Source organism: Protopterus annectens, chromosome 1.part1 (assembly GCF_019279795.1).
Source record: "Protopterus annectens isolate FY-2018-M chromosome 1.part1, PAN1.0, whole genome shotgun sequence".
NCBI lineage: Eukaryota > Metazoa > Chordata > Ceratodontiformes > Protopteridae > Protopterus > Protopterus annectens.
Window position 1 is genome coordinate 1453446505 of NC_056726.1, and position 27163 is coordinate 1453473667.

The following is a 27163-nucleotide window of genomic DNA, read 5'->3' on the forward strand; positions in this document are numbered from 1 at the left end:
TTATTATGCTCAACAAATTTATGTAAGGTAGATCATATGTCAGCAGTGCAAATTACATCAAAAGGGAAGTTTCTAAAGAAAGTAACAGAGGTAGCGTGAGACCTGACACTGTGTACTTTTGGTTTGGAAGGGAAGGGTTTGTTACTAGATGAATAGCAAAAAAAAATCATGCAGTCAAATAGCCATTTTGATAAGAATACATTTCTTACTTTGTGATCTTTCTTCACTTTGGAAAAAGAGACAAATAAGTGGTCAACTTTTCTGAATTCTTTTGATCTTTGCAGATGTGCCCATCCAAACAATTCACTCTACATTTACCCTTGTTATAATGATTTGGAAAAAAGTTGTTGGATAGCTTGATTTAAATTACACTGGACTGCAACTTTGGGTATAAAGGAAGAGTTAGTCATGATGGACAATGGAGAATAACGTTTTGAATTTGCTTTTGGGTGGTGCAGCAAACAGGTCAAAGCAAGTTTTTTTCCCAAATGAGTAAAATCGTTAGTACAATACATGTAGAAGCAAAATTTGTCTGCTCAGCCTGACTGCCATTATGTTGGTTGTCCATGGGATGTGTGTGGTTATTAGAAAGTGATGTGATGTTGCATCATATTCCCAAAGCCATATAATTTCTTGGAAGAGGGGGTATGACTGAGTTCTGTCTTACTTGTTTATGTAGCATACCATAGCCATGTTGTCTGAGCGGATGGACACTGCACCTTGACAGAGAATGTTGTGAAAGGCCTACAATATAAGGAAGACTGTTGACATCTCCATGACATTTATGTGCACTTTTGCCTATGTCCTTTGAACCATCCAGTTCAAATAATGCCTGACCGCCCCCCCCCCCCCAAGTAATGATGGTTGTTATAGTGGCTGCTGGGTTAGGCCGAACAAAGAGGTATTTTGGGTTTGTCAGACAGGACAGTTTCTTCAAATACGTTTTTTGATAGTTTTGTCTGACATAACTAAATTCTGAGTGTCCACTGAAACCCTTTCATATGTAGCCTAGCATGTGGTACCATTTGAATGGAGGCCACAAAGGCCTTGCACTATGAAAACGGAAGTTGCATTCAGTTATGAATTTTGGGAAAAGTCAATTACAGCTTGAATTAATGTGCATATCCTGTCTAAGAATAATATGGCCAGCTCTCTTACTGTGTAACTGGAAACCAATGAATGCCAGAAACTCGGATGATTCTAGATGAGACTCTGAAAAATTGACTGTAATCCTCAATGACAGGTGAGCTGGATTAAGTATTGTCTTGCATAATAAGTTTTATTAATTTTAGGTGGGGTGAGGAGCAAGTCATTTAGGAACACTAACATTTTTATCTTTAAAAGTCACATGTAGGCAGTGACAGGAGCCATGCACTTGGTGAACACCCGAGGATGACTGTGGTGAGAACAAAGAGCAAGGCTCTGAACTGGTAATAATTGTCTCTCATCATAAAACAAAGACATCTCCTGGCTGGTTTTGCTATTTTGCCATGTATGTATGCATCTTGGAGGTCCACAGAGGACATTCAAGCTCCTTTCTGTAAGCATGCTAGAATGCATTGCACCATGACTATTTGTAATGACATCTCCTTCATGTATTGAATCAGACTGAGGATAACAATCAGTGTGAGATCCTGAGTTCCTGGGGGCGCCAAGAAGAATCTTGAATAGTATAAGATCCTTTCTGATCTGGTGGGACCTCCTGGATGTCTCTTTTTAAGAAAAGTTTTTTTACGACTTGCTGGCCCACCTCTTCTGACAGGGTGGTACTAAAGGTTGATAGGATGGCAGTTATCTGGGCAGTTTGGAAACTGGTACTTAGTAGCCTTTGGATATAATTTCCTAGATCCAACTGTTTTTTGTGATGGCCAGCCACATGAGCATATATAAAGAAAGCAATCCTAGACTGACTACAAAGAAAGACAGTGGGGTAACCTTTTAATCTTTCACTGTCTGGGTCCTGAAGAGGTCAATCAGAAACTCTTCTTCATGTAGTCCATCACTGTCTCTTTGGTGATGGTCATCAGGGAAAGTCTGTCTACCCAGGGATCTGATCCTCTGTCAAACTGCTACTTGTGCTAAGGCTGTTGAGACTTCTAACACTAGATGTTCTTTCTTCCCTTTTTTTTAAAATAATCTCTAAGGTAATGACCCCCAGCATCTGTGAACATACTAACATACATACTAACATCATGCTCACATTGACGCTGTTATTCCTAACTCTCTGCCCAAAAACAAAGGTTCTTTCCAAAAGGATACAACAAAAGCTGACATGTTCTGCAAACCCAATGAGGCATAACCAGGCCTGACACCACGGCGTGATACTGGAATCTGGTGATCTAGCCTTCCTATCTACTATGTTATGCAGCAGATGCTTGAATAGCAAGGTGATGGAATTAACATTGGTCATCTCGGTCTCCAACTGTTTTTGAAGATTCTCAATGGTCAGTTCCTTCAGAGTGTCCAGAGTTTTATCTGCCTGGTCTCTCTGAAATCGCATCATATGTACCAAGTAGTTTATTGCTCTGATGGAAAAGTTACATGATGCATATACATGTTTTTGCAATCTATCCTTTATCATAAAATCCTTGTTTAGAAGGTGGATAGCCTGAGCATCCTCTGGAACCTAATGGCTGCTGATACTGTAATGGAGTGGACAAAAGGTCACTTATTCCAGTGGGGTCCATCCCTGGAGATGTGCAGCACTGTTGTCAGTATTTCATGGAAATGGCCCCATGGCTGTATCTCTCTCCACTCCTTAGAGCACACCATTGTCAATGTGGTTTCTTTCTCGGGGGAGGTGGGATTAGTTGGCCATGAGGCCCTCCACCTCATTATTTCAAGAATCTCACAGAATGTGGTGTTCACTGAAGGGGACTGGGGTGATGCCTCATCCATGTTGGGTCTATATCACGGCATCGAAATGTCCTTTTGTTGAACGGCTTTTAAACTGAAAATGCCATTAATAGAACTTGATTTGGGGAGGGCTGCACCCTCACCCCCGCTAAATATATATACCAACTCCAAGATCGCACGACAGTGAGGAAAGGGCAAATTTTCTGATCTTCACTGTACCGCAATCTCACAAACGTGACTTCTATTAATGGCATTTCTAATTTAAAAGCAGTTTGATGAAAGGACTTTTCAATCCAGTGTCATAGACCCATCCATGTCATGATTGTGTCTGGGGAAGGAGACTCTAGCGGAAAGTCTATCCATTTCCTAATGAACTGCCGTTTTCTAGGTGGGCTCAAGCGGGGATACATCTGAACACTGCTTTGGTGAAGGCATCCTTGACCTGGAGTGTCTCTTATACCTCTCAAGTCCTCTACCCTGAGGAGACAAGATAGATGAATAGGCTAAAGGCTGCACTTCAATGGTGTTTATGGCTAGAACCAGTCGAACAAATACCTATACATGCTGCAAGATCTAGGTTGATCATCTCTACTCTAGAACTTCTGCCAAAGCACCTGGGACCAAGACCATTGTGGCTGACTGCATCAGCTATGATAATGAAGGGGCAACAATAAAATCACTAATGACTCTGGAACAGAAGTCAACAGGCAGATGTTGGCACAGAAAAACTGAACGCAGAGTGTCAATACCAACAACAGACCTAAAAACATCAGGACTGGTGTCAGAACCTTGCCCTCAGTGCCAATCTTTGTGGGCCTGGTTGGTGCTGGCATCAACACAGTGCATCAATGTCAAAAAAGACAAATGTTTGCATGCTGAAAAAATCAGCATGGCATCTCCTTCTGGTTCTAAAACTTTTGGTGCCATAACCGGGACCAGGTCCAGGATATGAACTGCATTAAAGGAGGAATGAACATCTTTTCGTGTCACCCTAGGGGTACCTATTACTTCACCGACAAGTCATAACAGCAACACTCAGATGTTCGACTCCACATCATCGACACTTCATAACATCGACGTTTCAGGTAAGCGATCTTCCCCCTCACAGGACCCATGGTAGCACTCGTTTCTGTCTATTAACGCATAAGGTTTACGTCATTCCTCAAAATGTACCCTGACAGCGTTGTCCTTACCTTTTTAAAAGTGAAACGAGTGCTACCATGGGTCCTGTGAGGGGGAAGATCGCTTACCTGAAACGTCGATGTTATGAAGTGTCGATGATGTGGAGTCGAACATCTGAGTGTCGCTGTTATGACTTGTCGGTGAAGTAATAGGTACCCCACCCTAGACACCAAAAGAGCTAAGAATACAAATAATTGAAGTTGCATCTTCACAAAAGAAGTCATCACCTTGTCCTAATGCAACTGCATGGGGCTCTTGAGAGCCCTGGAGGAGCAAAAGGATACAGCTGAAATCTGACAGGAGGAAAGAATTTTTGGCAGCTCTTTGTCTGAGGAGAAGCTTTCTGCTCTTCTCCTTAGAGTGTTTTCTGTCAGACTTAAATATTCAAGTCTTGAAGGAGAAGCAGGGTGCAAAGGGGGCGGTTGTAGAAGATGGTCCTGGATGCGGAAGGCTCACCCAGACTCTGCTACACTTTGCTGTGAAGGAAAGGTTAGTATGTTTTTTATTTGTTGTATTTTGTAATAGTTTTTATATTTTGAATACTGTGATTTGTTTTCTTTACCTTGTGTTTTACCTGTATTCTGCTTTTAACTGCATATTGAAGCTTCAAAAGAGACCACAGCTCTGTTTCTTGTTAGGCAGAAATTTTTCCCCACTCCCCTACCCTGTCACTGTCGTGTTCTTAAATACCACTGTCTTTCTAGTTGCCTTCCCCTTATGTTAATTTGACCATATATCTCATTTCCTCTCTGCTTTCACTGGCTTGTGTGAGTAAGCACAAAATTATCATTTTGTGAAATCAGTCCCCTTCAACTATTTAAATTTATTGGCCACCCTACTGTATTCCATAGTACAGAAATACAAAAGTGATCACCCCATTTCAATCTATCTTGCTGTTTTAAAAATAGTGACTCTCGACTAAAACTTAACTTTTTAACAGATAAAACTTAAGTTACCTACTTTCACATCTAACTTTTCTAGTGCACACTGCAGTGTTTAAGATAAATTATTTTTTTTCATTTTACCTTTAAGCGTCCCTGTGACTAGCACTTACTCTGATACCTGCTGGAAAGCACTAGGAAGCCTTAAACTGATACAAGCACACAACTCTCCTTATTAATAAGGAGAAATTAATCATAGGCACTAAACAGCCTATAATTGCAAAGTACCTTGCTAAGGTAAGGGAAAACAGCTTCTGTACTTTTCAAAAAAAAGCACCAAACCAAGCATGTTCAAGGGTCAGCTTCCGGTGATTTCTCCTGTCCACCTGGTGAATCTGGGCAAACTGGGGCAATGCAGCAATTGCCTCATGTACACAGACAACCCTCTCCTCCTACCACCCAACATTACAACCTGTGAGAGATGACTTATATAGCCAAACTGGAAGCAAAGCTCTCTCTACCCAAGATTGTGGTAGACAGTCAAGATGAGAAGGTTAACACCCACACTACACCTCAAGCAGCACATAGCCGTTCTAAACTCACACCAACACCCACACATAGCAACACTAAATCCACATATGCGGAGACCCTTAACTGTAACCTGCCCAAGCAACAAACACCAATCAAAACCAAAGGGTCAGATAGCTCACAACATCAGTGTGCAACCCAGTAGCAGCCCCTAAGGCAAGACAACATACCCAACACTTTAGTCATAGGTGGCTCTATAGTCAGGCACACTGATGTCTCACTCACCAGCTGAACAAGGAGGAAATTACAGTCAGCTGCATGTCGGGTGCCAGGATCAGCCACATAATGCGCGCACTCAAGTCACTCCACAACAAATACAAATATGACTCTGTCATTGTCCATGTTGGCGTGAATGACTTGAGACATACCTCCCTGGACTACATGAAAAGAGACATGGAAGAGCTTTCGGGTCATGTGGCCCAGGCAGGTATGACCCTAGCCCTGAGTATCATCCTGCCATCGCCCAGAATGGTACCACAACATAAGGACAAAATGATTGACTTCAACAATTGGCTAAGCTTCTGGTGTCATTCAAAGGGGATCCAGTATCTGTCTGCCTGGGATGACATGATCGACAGACCATGATGCTTTGCTAGAGATGGTCTGCACCTGTCTCTCCTGGAATTCAGGTTACTGGCTAAGGCTCTTGCCACCCCTATAGTGCATTTTTTAGGCAAAGTTCAAAGGACAAAACCACCACCCTAACAGGTATAAGCATGCAAAATCTGAAGGTAATGCTACTCAATGCTAGAAGTCTAAACCTCAAAATGCACTCTTCCAAGGCACTCCTAAAAATGTATAACATCGATATCTGTGCAGTAACTGAGACCTGGTTCAAGGCTTCACAGAGAACCCCTGCAATACTAGGCTACATCTCTCACCACACTTTTCGGCCACCAAACCAGGATCGAAACACTAAAGGTGGAGGAGTGTCCATATTCACCAAGGATATTCACACCACCAGGCTAGTTGCCTAACACAATGTGTCTAAAATTCTCCAGGTGCAACTAACACTAGGTAAGACTATAATCTAAATTGTAGCTTGCTGTGATCCCCCACCATGCCCCAAGATTCTCACTACACCTTTCTAAACATACTGGAAAATATTAAGATACAACCAAACACCCTAATACTGGATGATTTCAACTACCCTTCAATTAACTGGGAAAACTACTCATGTACGAACATTTTTGCTCAACGGTTCTTGGAATTCATAAATTCCAATTCCCTGAATCAGCTAATCCATAGTCCCACCAGGGGCTCCAATACCCTAGACCTGGTCATTACCAACATGGGAAATCAATGCTCCACACATATGGTCACCCCCTTGTTGTTCAGGTCAGACCATAAGCTAATTACCCTTAACATCCACATCCCACCCCCACCCCCCCAGTAAGGAAACCTCCTAAAAAACTTCTCCAAAGCCAACTTCATGCTATTCAAGTCAGAAGTTATAAACTTTATGACACCCGTGCAGACAGGAACTGAAAGTCCGACTGCTGAATCCTACACTAAGGCACTGTAAGAGCACATCCACTCATGCATGAATCGTACCATCCCAAATAGAACCAAGATGCTCTCTTCCAAAAAAAGGAAGCCAATCTGGTGGTCCCCTGCCATAAAGAAACTTTACAACAAAAGGAAGAATCTGTTGCAGAAAAGAGGAAAATCCCAGGTTGCAAAAAACTCCCTTACCAGCCTCAGTAAGAAGCTGAGATCCCTTTGAGAAGGGCAACCCCTGTAGCTTCTTAATCCTGCTGTGTTCCCTCCCTCAAAAAAAAAAAAAAAAAAAAAATATATATATATATATATATATATATATATATATATATATATATATATATATATATTCTGCTGGTCTTACTATAACTGTCTTAGTTGCTGGTCTGCGTGCTATCTGTTCAGTTGTTCTTAATCTGCACTTATTACTGCTTGTAGTAGCCTTCTAGTTTAATGCCTTCTGCACTTGTTTTTAAGTCTTTTGTTAATTTAATTGCATTTAATTAACTGTATTTGCCATAATATTGATACACGTATGCTAGCCTGCACTGCATTTGAATTGTATTTACTGCTGTTTTAGCTGCTTTTCTGTAAAAAAAAAAATTCCTAGCTTGTTTCCTGCCTTTCCTGTAACTTATCTAGTCCAGATAAAGACGTGCTGTATCCAGGACTATCTGTAAGCTCCTGAACCTCCCAAGCCTTTCTCTGTTGGAGGGAAGCCTTCTAGCTTATCAGTGGGAGTGATAAGCACTAGGTAGCCTATCTACCACAGGAGGAGAGGTTTCTGGCCCAGAAATTATAGTTTATTGGCCATTTGGAAAGCTCTTCCATCTCTTTCAACCTTCTGATTCAAAAGCCTGTGTTTGTGCTTGTTTCCTGCCTTTCCTGTAACTAGTCTAGTCCAGGTACAGATTTGCTGTATCCAGGACTCTTTGTAAGCTTCTGAGCCCCCCCAAGACTTTCTGTGTTGGAGGGAAGCCTTCTAGCTTATCAGTGGGAGTGATAAGCATCAGGTAGCCTAACTACCATGGGAAGAGTGGGTTTTGGCCCATAAATTGTAGTTTATTGGCCGTTTAGGCAGTTTTCCATCTATTTCAACTTGCTGGATTAAAAGCCTGCATTTGCACTTGTTCCCCACCTTTCCTGTAACTAGTCTAGTCCTGGTACAAATTTGCTATATCCAGGACTCTTTGTAAGCTTCTGAGCCCCCCAAGCCTTTCTGTATTGGGGGGAAGCCTTCTAGCTTATCAGTGGGAGTGGTAAGCTTTAGGTAGCCTATCTGCCACAAGAGGAGTGGTTCCTGGCCCAGAAATTGTAGCTACTGGCTGTCTGGGCAGTTTTTTCCCATCTCTTTCAACTTTCTGGTTTAAAAGCTGCACTTGCACTTGTTTCCCACCTTTCCTGTTACTAGTCTAGTCCAGATACAGAGTTGCTGTATCCAGGACTGTTGGTAAGCTTCTGAGCCCCGCAAACCTTTCTGTGTTGGAGGGAAGCCTTCTAGCTTATCAGTGGGAGTGGTAAGCACTAGGTAGCCTATCTACTACAAGAGAAGTGGTTCTGGCACAGAAATTGTAGTTTAGTGGCCGTTTGGGCAGTTTTTTTCCATCTCTCTCAACTTTCTGGTTTTAAAGCCTGTGTTTGCACTTGATCCCCACCTTTCCCGTAACTAGTCTAGTCCAGTTACAGATTTGCTGTATCCAGGACTGTTTGCAAGCTTCTGAGCCCCCCCCCCAAGCCTTTGTGTTGGAGTGCAGCCTTCTAGCTTAGTACTAGGTAGCCTGTCTACCACAAGAGGAGTGGTTCTTGGCCCAGGAATTGTAGTTTATTGATCATTCGGGAAGTTGTCCATCTCTTTCAACTTTCTGGTTTAAAAGACCACATCTGCACTTGTTTCCCATCTTTCCTGTAGCTAACCTACTGGAAAGCACTAGAAAGCCTTAAACTGATACAAGCCTTCTGGCTTAAAAGAGAGACTTTGGAGGGATTGTGCATCAGTTTTCTGTATTTTCTTGCTGTACTTAACTGTTTTCCACATAAATGCTGATTTTCCAGCACTTATTTTGATTTAAAAGCTTGTTTTTTTCACATATTGTACTTATTTGACTGCCTGCACTTTTAAAAAGTTGTTTTTTGTTTAAATAAATTGTTTAACTGTTGTAGGCTACACACTAAAGTGTGATAGCCTTTTCTGATCGCTTGTAATCATTTAAAGCTGTTTTAAGTGTACTTTGTACTGTTTTTGCCTTATCATTTCAAAAAAAAATTCTTGTTTCCCGCCCTTCTAAGCTAGTATAGTCCAGTTTTCAGGCTAGTGCTGAATTCAGGGCTGTGTTACAAGTTTCTGAGTTGCCCATACCTTACTTGGATAGAAGGAAGCTTCTCTGTTCACCTGTGAGAGAGGGGAACTTTGAGCAGCCATCTGTTCCTGGAGGAGTGGTTCCAGCCCAGAAGTTAGTAGTTTGAAAACCGCGTTTGCATGATTTTGTGCGCCGGGCAGCACCGGTTAGCTAGGGTTAAATTATTCCCGTCTCCACTAAGTCTCCTCTTCAGTTTTCACTTGAAACTAGTCTAACTCTCAACCTAAGCACTCAAAAAGCATCCTACAGTCCAGCACTTGCTCAGACCTAATAGCAAGCACTAATATACCCACCCCTCACCAACCAAGCGACTAATCAGCTCACCCTGCTATTCAGGCATGATCAAAGGGCAACTTCAGGTGTGCTCCCCAGTACAGCTGGTGAATCTGGGTATCCTGAGGCGATGTTACAACTGCCTCGTGTACACAGACAGCCCTCTCCTCCTACCACAAAACAACTAACATATGCGAGAGATGCAATTATACAGCCAGACTGGAGGCTTAGGTCTCTCCACCCAAGACGAGAGCAGACAGTCATGAGGAGAAGGTTAACACCTGCACCACACCTCCAGCCTCACATAGACCTACTAAACCAGCACTGGCAAAAAATTCACATAAATACATAAAATCATACTTGAAGGCTCTAAATAAAAACCTTCAAAAGCATCAGAGAGCTCCAAAGCAGACACCCATAAAACCTGCACCTCCCGTCACAAACCAGACAACACATAAAACACAAAATCAATGTGCCGCACAATCACAGCCCTTAAGGCAAAATAACATACCTAACACACTAGTAATAGGTGACTCAATAGTCGGGCACACTGATGACCCACTCACTAGGCTGGACAAGGAGAAGGTTACTGTTAGCTACCTGTTGGGAGCCAGAATCCGCCACATAACACAAGCACTCAGATCACTCCAGAATAAGTACAGATATGACTCTGTCATTGTTCATGTTAGTGTGAATGACCTGAGATGTACCTCCCTGGACTACATGAAAAGAGACATGGAAGAGCTCTCTGATTATGTAGCCCAGGTTGGTATGACCTTAACCCTGAGTAGCATCCTGCCCTCACCAAGAATGATACCTCAGTATAAAGAAAAAAAATATTAGTTTCAACAATTGGCTAATCTTCTGGTGTCATTCAAAGGGGATCCAGTGTCTGTCAGCCTGGGATGACAAGCTTGACAAGCCACATTGTTTCGCAAGAGACAGCTTGCACCTGTCACCCCTTGGCTTTCGAATACTGGCCAAGGCTCTTGCTGCCCCCATAGTGCCTTTTTTAGGCAAGGCTCAAAATTCAAACCCACCTCCGTAAACAGCACAAGTAAAAAAATGAGGGTTATTCTACTCAACGCCAGGAGTTTAAATCTCAAAATGCATGCGCTCGAATCACTCCTAAGTATGAAGAACGTTGACATCTGTGCAGTAACTGAAACCTGGTTCAAGGCTCCAAAGAGCACTCCAGCACTACTGGGCTATAACTCATACCACACATTTCAGCCACAAAACACAGATCGAAACACAAAAGGGTGGGGGTGTATCCATATTCATCAAGGATACCCACACCTCCAGGTTAGTGGCACAGCATGATACCTCTGAGATCATCCATGTGCAGCTAACATCAGGCAAATCTGCAGTGCAAATTGTGGCCTGCTACAGATGACCCTCCATGACCCAGGACCACCACTTCACCTTTCTGGAGACACTGGAAAACATGAAGGTCCTACTGAACACCCTGATATTGGGTGATTTCAATGACCCTACCATTAACTGGGAAAACTACATGAGTACAAACTCCCAGGCTCAGCGCTTCCTGGAATTTATTAACTCAAATCCCCTGGATCAGCTGGTAAACTCCCCTACCACAGGCCACAACATATTGGACCTGGTCATCACCAACATGGGCGACAGGTGTTCTGTACTGGAGGTCAGCCCGTCACTGGTTAGATCAGACCATAAACTAATCACCCCACCACCACTCCCAACCAAGGAAACCACAGTGAAAAACTTTTCTAAAGCAAACTTCACCTTACTTAAGGCAGAGGTGGTAAGTTTCACAGCCCCCACTCTAAAGGATAACACTGCCCAAGATGCAGAATCCTTTACAATTGCACTCTATGAGCACCTACAAGGATGCATGGATCATGCTTTCCCTAGCAAAACCGGGACTCACTCCCCTAAGAGAAGGAAACCATTCTGGTGGACCCCTGCCATAAACAGGTTAAACAACAAAAGGAGGAAACTAGTTCAGAAAAAAAAGCAAATCCCAAGAAGGAAAGACATCCCTGATCAGTATCAGTAAGAAACTAAGGTCCCTCATAAAATCACCCAAGGCTAACTTTGAAAGAAAAATAGCCAAGGATTCGAAAGATAACCACAAAGCCTTCTTTAGCTATGTCAAGAATCTAAGTGGCAACTCACAGATATGCTCTGAGCTAGTGCAAAATAGCACAAAATATACTGAACCTACTGATATTGCCAACATCGTGGCAGATAGAGTCAGTGCAAACCACCTCCCTCTCACCTTCAAAAGGGCCCACAACAATACCAGAAAAGTGTAGTGCCCTGGAATTCACAAGTGAAAACAGCCCTTTCAAAAGCCAAAAACACAGCATCAATGGGGCCAGATGGTATCCCAGGCTGCATCTTGCATGAACTACAGAACGAACTAACCCCCCACCTAAACACGCTGTTCAACCTCAGCCACTCCACAGGCTACGTGCCCATAGAATGGTGCACAGCAACGGTTATTTTGCTACACAAAGGAGGGGCCACAACTGACCCTGGTAATTATCGCCCCATAGGCCTGACCAGCCTGGTCTGCAAGGCTATGGAGCGCATCATCATGGAACTCATTAACAAAGACATTGGGAACCTCCAAACACTTGACTTGACCCAGTTCGGTTTTGTAAAGGGCAGATCATGCCTACTAAACCTGGTTGACTTCTTCGAGACAGTCACCAAGGCCATAGATGAGGGAAAGGTGGTTCACACAGCCTACCTTGACCTTGCCAAGGTGCTCGACACCATTCCTCACACGGGTATTATAGAAAATCCACCAGCCTGAACATAAACCCCTACGTCACAAGATGGTTGCCAACTGGCTTACAGACAGAACTCACATGGTAAGAATAGCGGGCTCCAGGTCTAACTCTAAACCAGTCACAAGTGGTGTCGTGCAAGGCTCGGTCCTGGGACCCCTACTGTTCGGCATATATTTCTCAGAAGTACAGGCAAACACAGGAGGACTATGGCTAACCAAGTTCGCTGATGACTGCAAACTGGGAGCCATAACTGACTCTCCGGCTGACACGGACATCCTTCAAAAAGGCCTTACTGCAACAGGCACCTGGTGTCAAAGTCATGGCCTCAAGCTAAATGCCAAAAAATGCATAGCCATCCTGTTTGGGAAAAACAAAACACCCAAGAATTACCACATAGGTGGCAGCCCCCTTAATACAGCAGAGGTAATAAGAGATCTGGGGACCTAGGTACATAGTAATCTCTCCTTTGACAATCATATTGCCAAAGTAGTTAGGAAATCCTTCTATGTGGCCCATCTAATTACTAAGGGGTTCACATCTAGAAATAAAGAGGTTATAGTGCCTCTCTACTCGTCACTCCATCAGACCCAACATAGAGTACAATGCCCCATTTGGGATTTATCTCACAAGACATTTCCAACAGCTGGAAAGATCACGAAAGCACCTCACCAAGAGGATTACTGGCCTCAAACATATGTCCTATGCAGCCCGACTGAAAAAACTCCGGCTGTACTCAGTGACATATTGCTTACTCAGAGGTGATCTCTGCCTGACTTATAAAGCCATGTTCAACTCAGAATTGATGGACATGCTCCACCTAAAGAAATTAAAGTCACTGCGAGCCATGCGCTCTAGTGAGCTAAACCTCGTCACAACAATAAATAGAACATGCTGGAGGGATAGATTCCTGTCACAGAGACTCCTCATGCTTTGGAACAAAATTCCTAAGTACATTAGGCAGAGCCCTTCACTAACACTCTTCAAGAGAAGCCTTGACGAGTGGACGGGTAACAGAAAATACACCCCAGGGATCACTTCATTGGCTCTGCTTGACAGAGGCTCAGTTAATTAATCAATGGGGCAGCGAAAGTCGACATACTCTGGCTAGGCTTATAAATGCCCTTGGGCAGATAGCCTAGTACCTACTTATGAACCTATAAAGTCCTCCAAAGCTAGTTACAGAAATAAAATTGCCAAAGATTCCAAAGACAACCACAAGGTATTCTATAACTATGTCAAGAATCTAAATGGCAATGCTCAGATCTGCTCTGAGCTACAAGAGAATGGCATTAAATATACTGATCCCAAGGATATTGTCAATATCCTGGAAGATTGATTCAGTGACAACTTCACACCCCTCTCACCCCCTAAACGGCCCATCTGAATACCAGAAGATTTCCAAATTCGGGTAATAATGGCCACACAGGTAAAACACGCACTCTCCAAAGCTAAGAATACAGCATCCATGGGACCAGATGACATCCCACGCTGTGTACTACATGAACTACAAAATTAACTGGCACCTCATCTAAGTGTCATGTTTAATCATACCCTCACCTCAGGCTTTGTGTCCACTGAGTGGCACACAGCTACAGTTATCCCACTCCACAAGGGGGGATCCACCTTGGATCCCGGGAACTACCGCCCCATCAGTATGACAAGCCTGATCTGCAAGGCCATGGAACGTATTATCATGGAACTTATAAACAAAGACATTGGCAACCTTCAAACACTGGACCCCACCCAGTTTGGGTTCATGAAGGGCTGATCTTCTCTCCTGAACCTGATTGACTTCTTTGAATTAGTCTCCAGACCCGTGGACGAGGGTAAGGCAGTCCACACAGCCTATCTGGACCTCTCCAAGGCCTTTGACACCATCCCCCACTCTGGAATCATAGATAAACATACTAAGCTGGGCATTAATCCCTATGTCACTCGATGGATTGCCAACTGGCTTACTGACAGAACCCACACTGTAAAAGTAGCTGACTCCAAATCCAGCTCCAGACAAGTGACAAGTAGAGTACGTCAAGGTTCAGTCCTGGGACAGCTCTTATTTGGCATCTACGTCTCTGAAGTACAGGCCAACACTAAGGGACTCTGGTTAACAAAGTTTGCAGATGACTGCAAACTGGGAGCCATTATTGAATCCCCAAATTATGTGGATACTCTACAAAAGGGCCTTACAGAAACAAATGCTTGGTGCCAGAGCCATGGGCTCAAGCTCAATGCCAAGAAATGTATAGTTATCCCCTTTGGGAAAAAAACATGTACCCATGAATTACCGCATAGATGGCAGTACACTTAGGGACACAGGTGGACAGTGGTCTCACCTTCAATAACCACATCACCAGTCAGAAAATCCTTCTATGTGGCACACCTCATAATTAAGGGCTTTTCATCCAGAAAAAAGGAGGTCATTGTCCCATTGTACTCATCCCTCATTAGACCCATTATAGAATATAATGCCCCATTTCATATGTACCTCTCAAGACATCTGCAACAACTGGAAAAGCCACAGAAACATCTCATTAAAAGAATCACAAGCCTAAAGCAGATGCCCTATGTTGATTGTGTAAAAACCTCCTGCTATACTCGGTCACATATTGTCTACTCAGGGGCGATCTCTGCTTAACATACAAGACCATGTCAAACCCAGAGCTGTTGGACATGCTACACTTAAAGAAATCCAAATCCCTCAGAGCCACACGCTCCAGGGATCTAAACCTTGTCATCACAATGAACAAACATGCTGGAGGGATAGTTTCCTGACCCAGAGACTCCCCAGACTCTGGAATAGACTGCCCATACATGTCAAGCAGAGCACCTCATTGGACCTCTTCAAAAGAAACCTTGACAATTGGATGGGAGAAAGGAAATTCACCCCAGGGATCATGTCAGTCACCCTGCTAGACAGGGGTCCAGGGAAGTAATTATTATGGGAAGAAATAGCCAGGGAATTGTTATGGCTAGGCTTGTATAGGTCCTAGGGCCGACAGCCTAGTACCAACCTATGAACCTCTGAACCTATGACCTATGAACCTATGTAGAAGATGAAGGTATTACCCAAGGAACCTTCCTTTTCATTTTCCTTCTCCTTTGGCTCAGGTCCCCCTCCCTTAAGAAGAATGTGTAGTATTAGTGTTATCCTCCTGTCAAGGAGAGTCCTAGTACTCTGCAGATTAGGCAATCTGAATCAAGATGGCTAGCTCCAAGAAATGTGATACAAAGCTTGTGTGGGTCTTCAGGTGAGACCACATTGTTCACATTTTTTAAACCGCAGGTCTTGCTATCTTTATCCATTTTACCATAAAAATCTCATAAAAAATGCTCAGTGTGTCCTTCAGAACCAAAGGGGAATCATCTAACACTTTTCCTAGCATTTCTGAGCATTTTGTATGAGATTTTTATGCTGTCATGCACACTATTGATGTGAATAAGGTTGAGTTTTTAGTGACTTTAGATGTAGTATCTCTATTCACTTGTCTTCTGAACCAGGAGGGGATTCCTATGGTTAAAGCTGTTCTTCTTAGATCCAACACATTTTCCTCCAATAATGTTCATTTGTTATGCATGTTATTGGAGTTAGTTCTTGAAAATAATATTTTCTTTTTTGACAATCGGTGCTACTGGCAGGTATCAGGGGTAGCAATGGGCACTAGTTGTGGCAATTTTTATGCCAACTTTGTTATGGCTGACTGGGAACAGCACTTTATTATAGCTAAATACAACGGTAGTGCATGTTTTTATCATCGATTTGTAGATGATCTTTTTATTGCATGGCATGGCAGTGAAGAAATGCTACAAGAGTTTTTTTTCAAGTGATTAACTGTAGTAATGGTTTTCTTCATTTTACTATGAATTATTCTCTGTGCACCACTGGCTTTTCGGATGTTACTGTTTTCAAGAAAGGGACCAATTTTTGTAGTAAGCTGCATAGAAAAGAGTGTTATGTTCCATCCTTCTTACACAGGGCTAATATGCACCCCCAACATGTGTTTCCTAAGATTTTAACAGGCCAGGCTATGTGAGTTTCTTGCTTATCTGGTGATGAAGAGAATTTCCTCTTGGAAATGGATTATTTGAGAGCAGCCTTTGCAACAAGGGGCTACAAACAGAAGGAAATACATAACGCTCATTGTAAAGTGTTAAATGATCGGAATGGTCGGGCAAAGCCCTACTACTCAGATAGAATGGTATATTCAGGCAAATCTAGCACTGCATCTCCTGTGGTTCCAGTTGTTTTGTCTTGCACCCAAGGTGCTGGAATCATAGAGGACATTCTGGTGAGGAACTGAGCCATTATGCAGGTTGATGAAAGGATCTCAGTGCTGGTTGGACCCCAACCTAAGTTTTTTTTTTAGAAACAGAATGAATCCGAAGCAGCACTTGTGCTGTCCTACAAGATATGCAACAGAGGAAACCTGGGGAGGTACCCTTAAGTGTGGTGCTTGTGCTAATATAGATGAATCCAGATTTTTTAAGCATCCTGGGAGTGGCAGGCTATGGCAGCTGAGAGCTACAGCTGACTGTAACACCAGACACCTGATTTATGTGGCACATTGTGTTACTTGCTTCAGATTCTATGTTGGCAAGACCAACTGTAAGTTGAAGGAAAGAATAAGAGACCATCTATATTGTACCAAGAAGGGTCTTGACTGCAGTGTTTTAGCTAAGCACACGATTCAGGAAGATAGTCATCATACCTTTCTCTTTCAGGTTCTGCATGTTGTTGAAATTAACATGAGGTTGGGAGATGTTATCAATAAAACTGAGAGTGTTGAATTACAGTAGATTCTACAGTTGAGGCTCACATAGACGTCTTGGGCTCAATGATAGTGTACCCCTTAAACCTGTGCTGAGGGCAAAGAAACTCAAGTAAAGAGGTCCCTGACAGAAATCGTCTTTCCCTCTAAATTTTGCACTAATTGGTAAATGGTGTAGGCAAGTTTTTATTGGTTGTTGCTTTTAAATGTTTAGTATTTAAGTATGGTTTATTTGAATTTTGGTTGATTGAAGAAGCAGTGGGTTTCACTGCCAAAGCACTGACCTACCTTTGTCAATAAAACGGTTTTATGGTTTTATTCTGCTGCCTCATTGAATTTGAATTTAATGAATTTAGCCCTCCTTGTTTTCTGCCTGGGATTTCTTTTGTATTGGTTGAGACAGTTAAAGCATGAAGCTTTTAATCGTTCTGAAATCCTCAAGCACCAGCAAATAGTGCAGAGCAGGAGTATCAATGGCTCCTTGCTGTCCACTCTGGTGGACTGTTGTTTTAATTTCTTATGTGTGTTCTCATTTATTAAAACTCTTAATGTGTTATATGAGTGATTCAAATATTTTCAAACCAAAAATCAAGAAATCTGCTGTCCAAAAACAATGTTAGTATATGCTCGTTAATAAGCTATCTTTACAGTTCAGCTAGTTCTCATTTGTTTTTCTTTCCACACTTATTTACTATTAATGTTTTCATTTTTTTTATTTTAGATAAATGTACATATTGTAAATAAATATGTTATTTATTGGATTGTTGCTTTATATGTTAAAAAATGCTATATGCCCTTATTAATATCTATTGTTTTCATATTCTAGCAATAATAATCCTTTGAGTAAAAAAATAAAATAAAAAGGTTATGCCAAGGTGGAACTGCTGATAGTAGAAGCTGTGTGACTGCCCAGGTGCCAAGACAGCCTGCTGGCTGTATTTAGCTGCCAGTCATCACTAGTTCTATAATCATTAAATACATACTTTAATGATTTGCTTACTGGTCCTGCCTCCCACTTAATCCCATCTTTTATAAGGTACAGACACCGCCTGGTCCTCAGTGTTCAAATTGCCTGTTGCCTAATGAATGTCAGTCTCACTGCTGGTTACTTACCTCTGACACCAGATTCATCACTTTTCTTTTCATCTGGTGGAGCAGTGTATTGCATGCTTTATTAAACAAGGTTAAAGTATTAAAAAAAGCTGTTGGAAAACATGGTAGTCACAGTTCGGCTCAATTTGCATGCTCAAAGTCAGATTTTCACAGTCTGTAGCTATAGTACCTGTTTTGTGTATTAGTGTGCATTAATAATGGTCAACATATTCTGAGTGTGACTAAAATTTATTGATAATACTGAGAAGGGTGGTTGTTGGCTTGAATTGATGACTGAATTAAGTCTTTCGTCTTTTCTTGGTTAGGGGTCACCAGTCCACTAATGACTGGCAGTGGATTTTTACAGTGTTGAAATGCCAGCCTGGCACCCAACCTTCACTGAAGGAACACCCACACAGGCATGCTGCATGTCTTTAATGTTCACTAAACCATGAGGAGGACATGAGACTCCTCGCAGAAGGCACACCAGCCAAGAATCAAACCAGAGAACCTCTTGCTGTGCTGTGACAATGCTAACCACTGCACCACCGCGGCCTCGACTTGATGACTGGGTAACACAATAAATCCCATGTGTGTCCAAGCCAAAGCCCTGATTCTTCCTTTGATCTCCACCTGCTGGATAGAAAGTGGAATTACAGAATTTAAAGACTAATTCCTGACCTGAATTTGCATGTGTTTGTCAACTTGTCCTTATAGCAGATGCAACAGGCTTTCATACCTTCTTGTAACTGAAAATGACAGTGACCTTCATGCACTGCAGGCAACAGTAGCAGAATGCCCCACCCACTCACAAAGCCAGAGCTTTTTTACAGTTCTCTGTAATACTATGTGGCTTATTTGCCTATCGGCTTCTTCCAAGCTGCAGTAGACCATAAAGAAGGGCAAAGGGCTTCATCACCATCCAAACATCACCTGCACTGCCTGAGTTTGTCTTATGTGCTCAAATTCTCTCAGTATGACTGATCCCACACTTATTTATTTATTTATTTATTTATTTTACATTTGTTAACCAGGGGTGTCTGACTGAGCTGAAAAGGCCCTTTTTCAGCAGAGGCCCAGGGAGAAAAGCTCCACAAAGAAAAAGAACTTAGCTAGGAAGACCTTTTATCAGTATGAATAATCCCACACCTAGCTGGGAAGATCTTCTCTCAGTATGACTGATCCCACACCTAGCTGGGAAGACCTTCTCTCAGTATGACTAATCCCACACTTAGCTGGGAAGACCTTCTCTCAGTATGACTAATCCCACACCTAGCTGGGAAGACCTTCTCTCAGTATGACTGATCCCACACCTAGCTGGGAAGACCATTTTGTATATTCATCAGCCTCCGTGCTGTAGGTAAAATGCTGATTCACACATATCACTTCCTGGCATGCTTTCCACTCTATGTCGTCAGACACCATCCTCTTCTTCCCGTTATTTCTTCTTCTGATAGACACAGTTCTCACACACCCGGCAGGTTCTCTAGTCCATTGTCAACATGCATAATTACAAAGCTATACTAACTACTCGATATGCAAACATATTCAAATGTTTTGCTTACTACGGACATTTTCATTTAATTGATTTCTAATGTCTGTTAATTTGCTCTATTTGACTCCAGCCCTTCTAGCTAATTGTTCCACCTGTCACTTTAAAACTGTGATAATTATTACCTTAGATCAGAATATTTAGGTCTGCCTGAATGGACAAATTCTGAAAGCCCTGGATAATGAGAGTTGGCTGGCAGAGGCCCAGACACTGCCACTACACTAGACATAGCAATCCACTCGACCCCCTGGGATTATATCATCTTGTGGAGTGGATACATCCAATTCAATACCTCACAACACCAAGGTAATGAATTAAATGGAGTACTTTTACAATGCAGATAAGACAATGCGATTCCCTAACCTTCTATGCTAATGAAGCTCACTGTTTTATGCTGAGGACAGGCTGCCAAAGCAGTCAACTGAATTCATCCAAAGTCCTCAAGCAGAGCAACTCTTTCTGCATGTCAGACCTGATATCAACAAGAAAATGACAGTAGTAATGCTGAATCTGAATTCTTCCCCAAGACTTGGTGAGTACCTTCACTTGGTAGACCCTGTTTTTTACAAAATATCTCAAAGATGATATATATATATATATATATATATATATATATATATATATATATATATATATATATATATATATATATATATATATATAAAACAATAGATAGATAAACTGTACATTATATATCACAGACAGAAGTAGGAAAAATATAGTCCCAGGATAAAAATATGTCCACTTGCTGTATGCTCTGGTGCTAGGAGAATCTACAGAACATGGAAGCATTCATACCATAGGGCCATGCCTGGCTTAGGGTGAATGTGGTCCACCTGTGGTAGAAGGAAGAAGTTGCCCAAAAAAAATGATTTACCAAGCCAGAGACATAGAGACAATAACCTGGAGTGAGGGGGGATAAGAAAGAGATTATGTATTGCTACTATTATACAAATTTTGTATTTATTTATTGACATTTGTTAACCGGGTTAGTCCAACTGGGCTTGTGGCCCATTTTCAGTGGACACCCGAGGAGAAAAGCTCCAACAATACATTTATATTACAAAGTATCATATTAATACTAAAATAATGAGGTGAGAAGCAATTATACAGAGCAAAAGTTTTACAATTGTTGAGTACATACATACAAGTTAAAGTTCCGAGTATGTAGAAGGAGCCAAAAAAAGACATTAAGAAACATAATTTTACAGTGAGATAATGCATTAGGTAGGGCAGTAAAACAAATTAAATATATATTTCTGCTGTTTGTGTGGAATTATGCAAATACCTTATGAGATGTGAAAGGTTGGACTAAGTGGGGTCCTTACTAAGGGAGAGTGGGGGGGAGACTAAGTAGGGTCATTGCAAGGGCAGGTCCTGGAATTGAGAAAATATGTTTTTAGTTTGGTTTTAAAGTGGGATGTGTGTGAGATTGTACGTAAGTCAAGGGAAAGTCTGTTCCAGGCATGGGTGACAAAGTGTTTATAGAGTAGTTTACCTGCAGACTTTGTTGGGTGGTAAATGTCAAGTAGTTGTTGATTAGAAGCACGGAGGGTTCGGGATGGAGTGCAGATGGAGACTAAAGCAGAGAGAGATGGAAAGAAGGAGGGTTTATAAAGGATAGAGTGAAGCATGTGAAATTGATAAAGTAGCAATAGTTGGGGAAGTTCCAGCCACTGGAGAGAGTTCAAGGCAATGCAGTGGTGTGAGTTGTATGAGGAGTTAGTAATGAATCTGGCTATTTTGTGGTAGGTTTGTTGAAGTTTGTTAGGAGTGGTGGCCTGAATATTGGTAAGGACTAGGACGGCATATAGGAGGGCAGGGAGGAGGAGGAGGTCCTGTCCAAGAGTAAGTCTAGAATCAGGAGTTAATAATCTTTTGTTCCGATAGAGCAGGCCTAATTTCTGGCGTGTTCTTTTTATACTTTGGTGTATGTGTAGGTTGAACTTTAGTTCCTCATCTATGATGACCCCTAGGAGTTTGGTGTAGTTTTCAGGTTGGATAGTTGTATTATTAGAAGATGTAATAACAAAGGAGGTTTTATCGAGAGAAAGAGAACGGGGAAGGAAAAGTAGGAGTTTAGTCTTTTTGGGATTTAGGATCAGTAGGTTGTGAAAGAGCCATTGTTCAGTGGATAGTAGGGCTTGTTGAGTCAGGGAGTGTAGTTCAGGAATGTTATTAAAGATATAGAGATAAGTGTGGAGTCGTCAGCATATTCAATGAGTGAAGACTCTTTACAAGTGGTGAAAAGATCATTGGTGAAGATGTTGAACAAGAGGGGTTCTAAGATGGAACCTTGAGGAACGCTAGTAGAGATGGGAAGAAATGGGGAAGAGGTTGACAGCCATTTGACAGATTATTCCCTGGCAGATAGATAATTATTGAACCAGGCAAGTGAGGAGGGGGATAGATGTAGGCTAGCAAGTTTGGATAATAGTAAAGGATGAGAGGCAGTATCGAAAGCTTTGGAGAGATCTAGGAAGAGACAAGAAATTAGTTTATTGTTGTCTAGGGCCTCTGTGGTGGTGTGTGTGAAGGAGAGGAGGGCAGTGGTGGTGCTGTGGTGGGGACGAAATCCATGTTGGGTAGGGGTAAGCAAGTGGTGGTTAGGGAGGTGATTGAGAAGCTGAGAGTGGACACATTTTTTCTAGTATCTTAGAGAGGAGGGACAGAATGGCAATGGGGCGGTAGTTTGAAGGTTCAGTGGAATTTCCACCTTTATGAAGAGGGATAGTAAAGAAGGATTTCCAGAGGATGGGGACAGTAGATTCAAGAATGGATCTGTTTAGCTATTGGATAGGCAATAGAGTCAGCAGCAAGTAATGTAGGAGGTAATTTGTCAGTGGAGGGAGAGCATGGTTTTAGTTTAAGTAGTAGACATTTGTTATAAGTAGTGGGAACAGCTACAAGGAGAACAAAGTTGTGTTAGTTAGATTAGGAGGGGCAGTATAGAAGTTGAGTTAGTACTAGTGGTTATGATATTTTGGATGGAAGAGATAAAGTGTTTCTTTAAGAGGGTGGCAGTTTCTAGAGGGGAAGAATTTGGATATGGGGAGGGATTAGCAGGACTTCCAGGACAGAGAATGTTGTTGAGAGGTGACCAAAATTCACGAGGATTGGATTTATTGTTAAGCTGGGCAGAATTGTAGTATGACTTTTTGTTATTAGTGGTAAGTTTTTTTGCAAGGTTCCTCAGTTGTCTATATTTGAGAAGAAGAGGTGATTGTTTAGTTTTAATCCAGGCTTTCCAAGCATTGTTCTCTTTGTTTCATAAGGGATTTAGTCTCTTTGGAGAGCCAGGGAGCATGATTTGATTTTATTCTGATCTTGCTAGATGGAGCTAGGGAGTGTAGAGTACTCAAGAAGATGTTATTGAAAGTGCTGACAGCATAATTTAGGGGGAGCTGTTTAAGGATGGACCAGTTTGTGTTGTGGAGAATAGAGTTGAAGTGGGAAGAGTTGAAAGTAGATAGTTTTCGACAGTCCTTGATAAGGTGGGATTTGGGAGTAAGGTGTCTAAGGATGGAGGTAGGGAGATCGTCACTAAGGGAATCAGGTAAGGTGGTGGGATTGTGGTAGTGGTGGGGGGTATTGGTAAGGATCCAGTCTATTATGAAGCTGGAAGTTGAATTTTTATGGAATCGAGTGGGTAAAGATATAAGTTGGTGGAACCCATGAAGGTGAATGCTGAGTTGAGGAGAGTCAGTTGAGAGTTTGGACCAGTCTGTTAACATCACCAAGGATAAGTGTCTCATGTGGTATGTTGTTGGAGAACCAAGATAGGATGTTTTCAAGACTGGGAAGATTGTTGCCAGGAGGAAGGTAGACGGAAGTTATAGCAAGTTTTTTGTCTGGGTTCAGATGGCAGTTGAGAATGATGAGTTCAGCTGGGAGGGCGTTAGGAATAGAGGAGGGGTAGTTAGGAATAGAGGAGGGGTAGTTAGGTACAGAGGAGGGGTAAGGAGAGAAGTTAAGGCTGTTAGAGTAGAGGATGGCTACACCACCTCCTTTTTTTACAGGTCTGTCAATTCTGAAGATGTTATAGCCAGGTGGGAGTATTTCACTGTCTGAGATATGTGGCTTAAGCCAGGTTTCTGATAGGGAAAGAATGTTTGATATATTGACAGCAATCCATGAGTGCAACTCAGTCACCTTATTTGTTAGGCTTTAACTATTCAGAGAGTAAATGGTTACGCCTTTGGCTGGGAATGATTGTTGTGAATGAGACTGATGCTTATTAGAGCCAGAATTTCCACACAGGGGATATGCAGCAGGAGTAATGGAATGGAAAGCAAGTCAAAGCAGAAGTAGATACAATTTAGGTAGTAACATAGTAACAGAAAGTGTCAAAAACAAAAGCAAGAATATAAAGAGCAAGACCTGGAGAAGAAGGAAAGGAAACTGCAAAGCCCATAATTATAGTAATAAGTATAGGGAACACCTGGAACAACTGCGTGTTGAACACGTTAAGTACAATGCATTACTGAAAAATGAAGGCATTAGATCACATGGGATAATGCAGTACAGTAAGAAAGTAAAAGCTATAAAATCAGGTATAGTAGCAAAGAAAAAAGGACAAAGTAGTGTTAATTATTTAAATAGCTACAACCAGCAATTACAGTCTCCTACATCTTGAGAGACACAACATCATAAAATACTGGCATATGTAAGCAGAAACTAGAGCAATGGGGAATAAAAACACTCAGTTCCAATAGCTGTAGAAACAACATGACTACTACAAAAGAATTGTCAATCATACTTAAAGGTGTGACCAATGTATTTAACTCGATGTAAATTACAGAAGAAGGCAATTCTAGGTACATTGCGGATGCTGAGAAGAGCACTCTTGGCAGACATCAGAAATTGATGCAATGCTGTTTTCATGAGCTCTGATCATAAGCAGACTCAGGAATGGGGTCCAGTCCTGCCATGGAATTAGAAACCCTGAACATCTGTATAAATTAACTATGGCTGCACAGCCATAAGGTTATAAGACATCCATAAGTAGGGTAGACAGGTGAATGCGGTTGTGATGGCCAGCGTATCCAAGAAGAGAGAGGCAGAGGTACACAGGTAGCATTCCTCCAGGAACTGCAATCTATTTTTGAAAACATAGAAGTGGCTCATCTCAGTAGGAATTCAGGGGATGGCTCCCATTATCTATAACCAAACATGCTCATAGTCCCAGGCAGCCCCTGACTCCCAAAACATTCGATACATCCCTACCTGTGCATTTCAATGGGCCGTGTCTATTCAGCTTCACTTGTGAGCATCACTAATGTACAATGTTGAATTATTTTGGTGAAACTAGCCCAATTCCTTTTTTAGAATCAGGCATAGGGCTCTGCCAGTCACATTAGCATATGCTGAATAGGGACTGGTAGAACCCTTTCTTTTGGATTCAGGCATGGAGTAGCAGACACAGTTTAGTGTGTTATCTCATACACAGTCCTGCTGTACCCACCCAGCGTGTCTTCTTTTCCCACATACTTTCTGTATGTTAACCTCTGTTATGGTACAAAATATCTTTCACACAACACAGTTCAGCAGGAAATAATAACCTCATGTATTGCAAAGAACGCATATGCATGGGATACAAGGAAATCAATGTCCTGTCTCCTCCAGCCATAAAATGCTTGAATCATTTATACCAATTTTGATCAAATTCAACATTATTGCAACAACTAAAATATAGCCACTGACGAATAAAAAATGAACAAGTCAGCATTAATTTTGCTTTGATCTCCTAACTCTCTGTCTGTGCCTTTCCATTTTAGGCACAAGTTCCAAATTCTAGAAAAATACTTTCTATCCTTGCTGTATTGGTACTTTCATGTTGGAAGAAAATAAATCTTCAGAAGCAGACTAAAACAATCAGGAATCCACCTTAAAATGAAAATATATTTAAAATAGAAACACTAACATTTTCCTTTATTTTACACTTCTTCCTTCAAACTACCTACAACACTCTCGGGCATGTCAGAGTGAATATAAAGGTGCATACAATGGTACAAAACTAGAAAAAGCAAAGATGTACTGTAACCATGGAAACAAGTCCAATATTTGCTTTGTTTATTAGACTGCAAGATAGGTTGATGAAGGCAAGTGCCTGGGTTGTTTGAGCTTAAAGCATACTCATCCTGCTTATGGCCTTGTGTCTTTTAACTGTCAAACCTCCTGACACACACACACGCACACACACACACACACACACACACACACACACACACACACACACACACACACACACACACACACACACACACATGCCTGCCCACACTCATATACACTTATCTCTAGCTATTCACATTTATATGGACCCAGCAGCTCAGTGCAAACACACAATTCTCCACAGAACTGATTCTGTAGAGTAATAACTATTTAAAATACACTATTTTTTATTATCTCACATTTTCTTAAACTGAAGGAACCAAACATATTAATTCTGCAAAAACAAATTCTTTATTGCTTTTCTTCATGCATGTGTATTAATTTACAGTTTGAGAAGAATTCTGTATCTTTGTAATCATGTATTTCCCTAGCCTGAAAATTAAATTGTTATTCAAATTGACACCCACAAAAAAAGAACTGTCTGAATAAACGAACGCTTGCAAAAGAAATGTGAGTATGTGTACAAAAGCAGAATAAATTATTTCCTCCACTGCTGCTCATAGTTCAAGTCCTTGAACGTCAGTTGCCCTAAGCAAAGGACACTGAGGAACATAATGTCAGTCACTGCATTCCGTAGGAAAACACTATCAGTATAAATTTTAAATGTGCACCACCAGTAATTCCCTTCTTCAGGGAGATTTTCCCTTCTTCAAGTTGATGTGATCATGGTATATATAAGTTTGGCTGGTGAGGGGACTTGCCTTCCATATCAGGGGAGCCGAAGGGCTTGCTCCATGCAAAAAATGCTTGAAATGAACCTTTTCCCACTTCTGTGCCTTAAGCATTATTTTTCAGTGTTTCTGATGCTCACAGCTTTGCCATTCAGCAGTCTTTAGTAGAACTGCTATAAATCAGCAGGCAGAGAGGGAGAGATAGATAGTGGGCATCTGGTGGGCTGGTAGGACAAAGGTGCTTAACAGGAGTAAAGGTGGTGATCCATCAGTGTTTCAGTTCTGGGGCTTCCACTGCTTTGACCAATGCCACTCAGTTGTCAAGAGTTTTGCATAATTTGTTTGATTTTGCCTCATATTTTTGCCCTCTTCATCATAACATCTTTTGATTTTCTAGTAAATCACAGAAGATGACAATCATTTGCTAACGCCAGGCATTAGAGTTTCATAGTTATTATTATTCAGAAAAGCACCTCATGGTGCCTGTTCTGTTAATT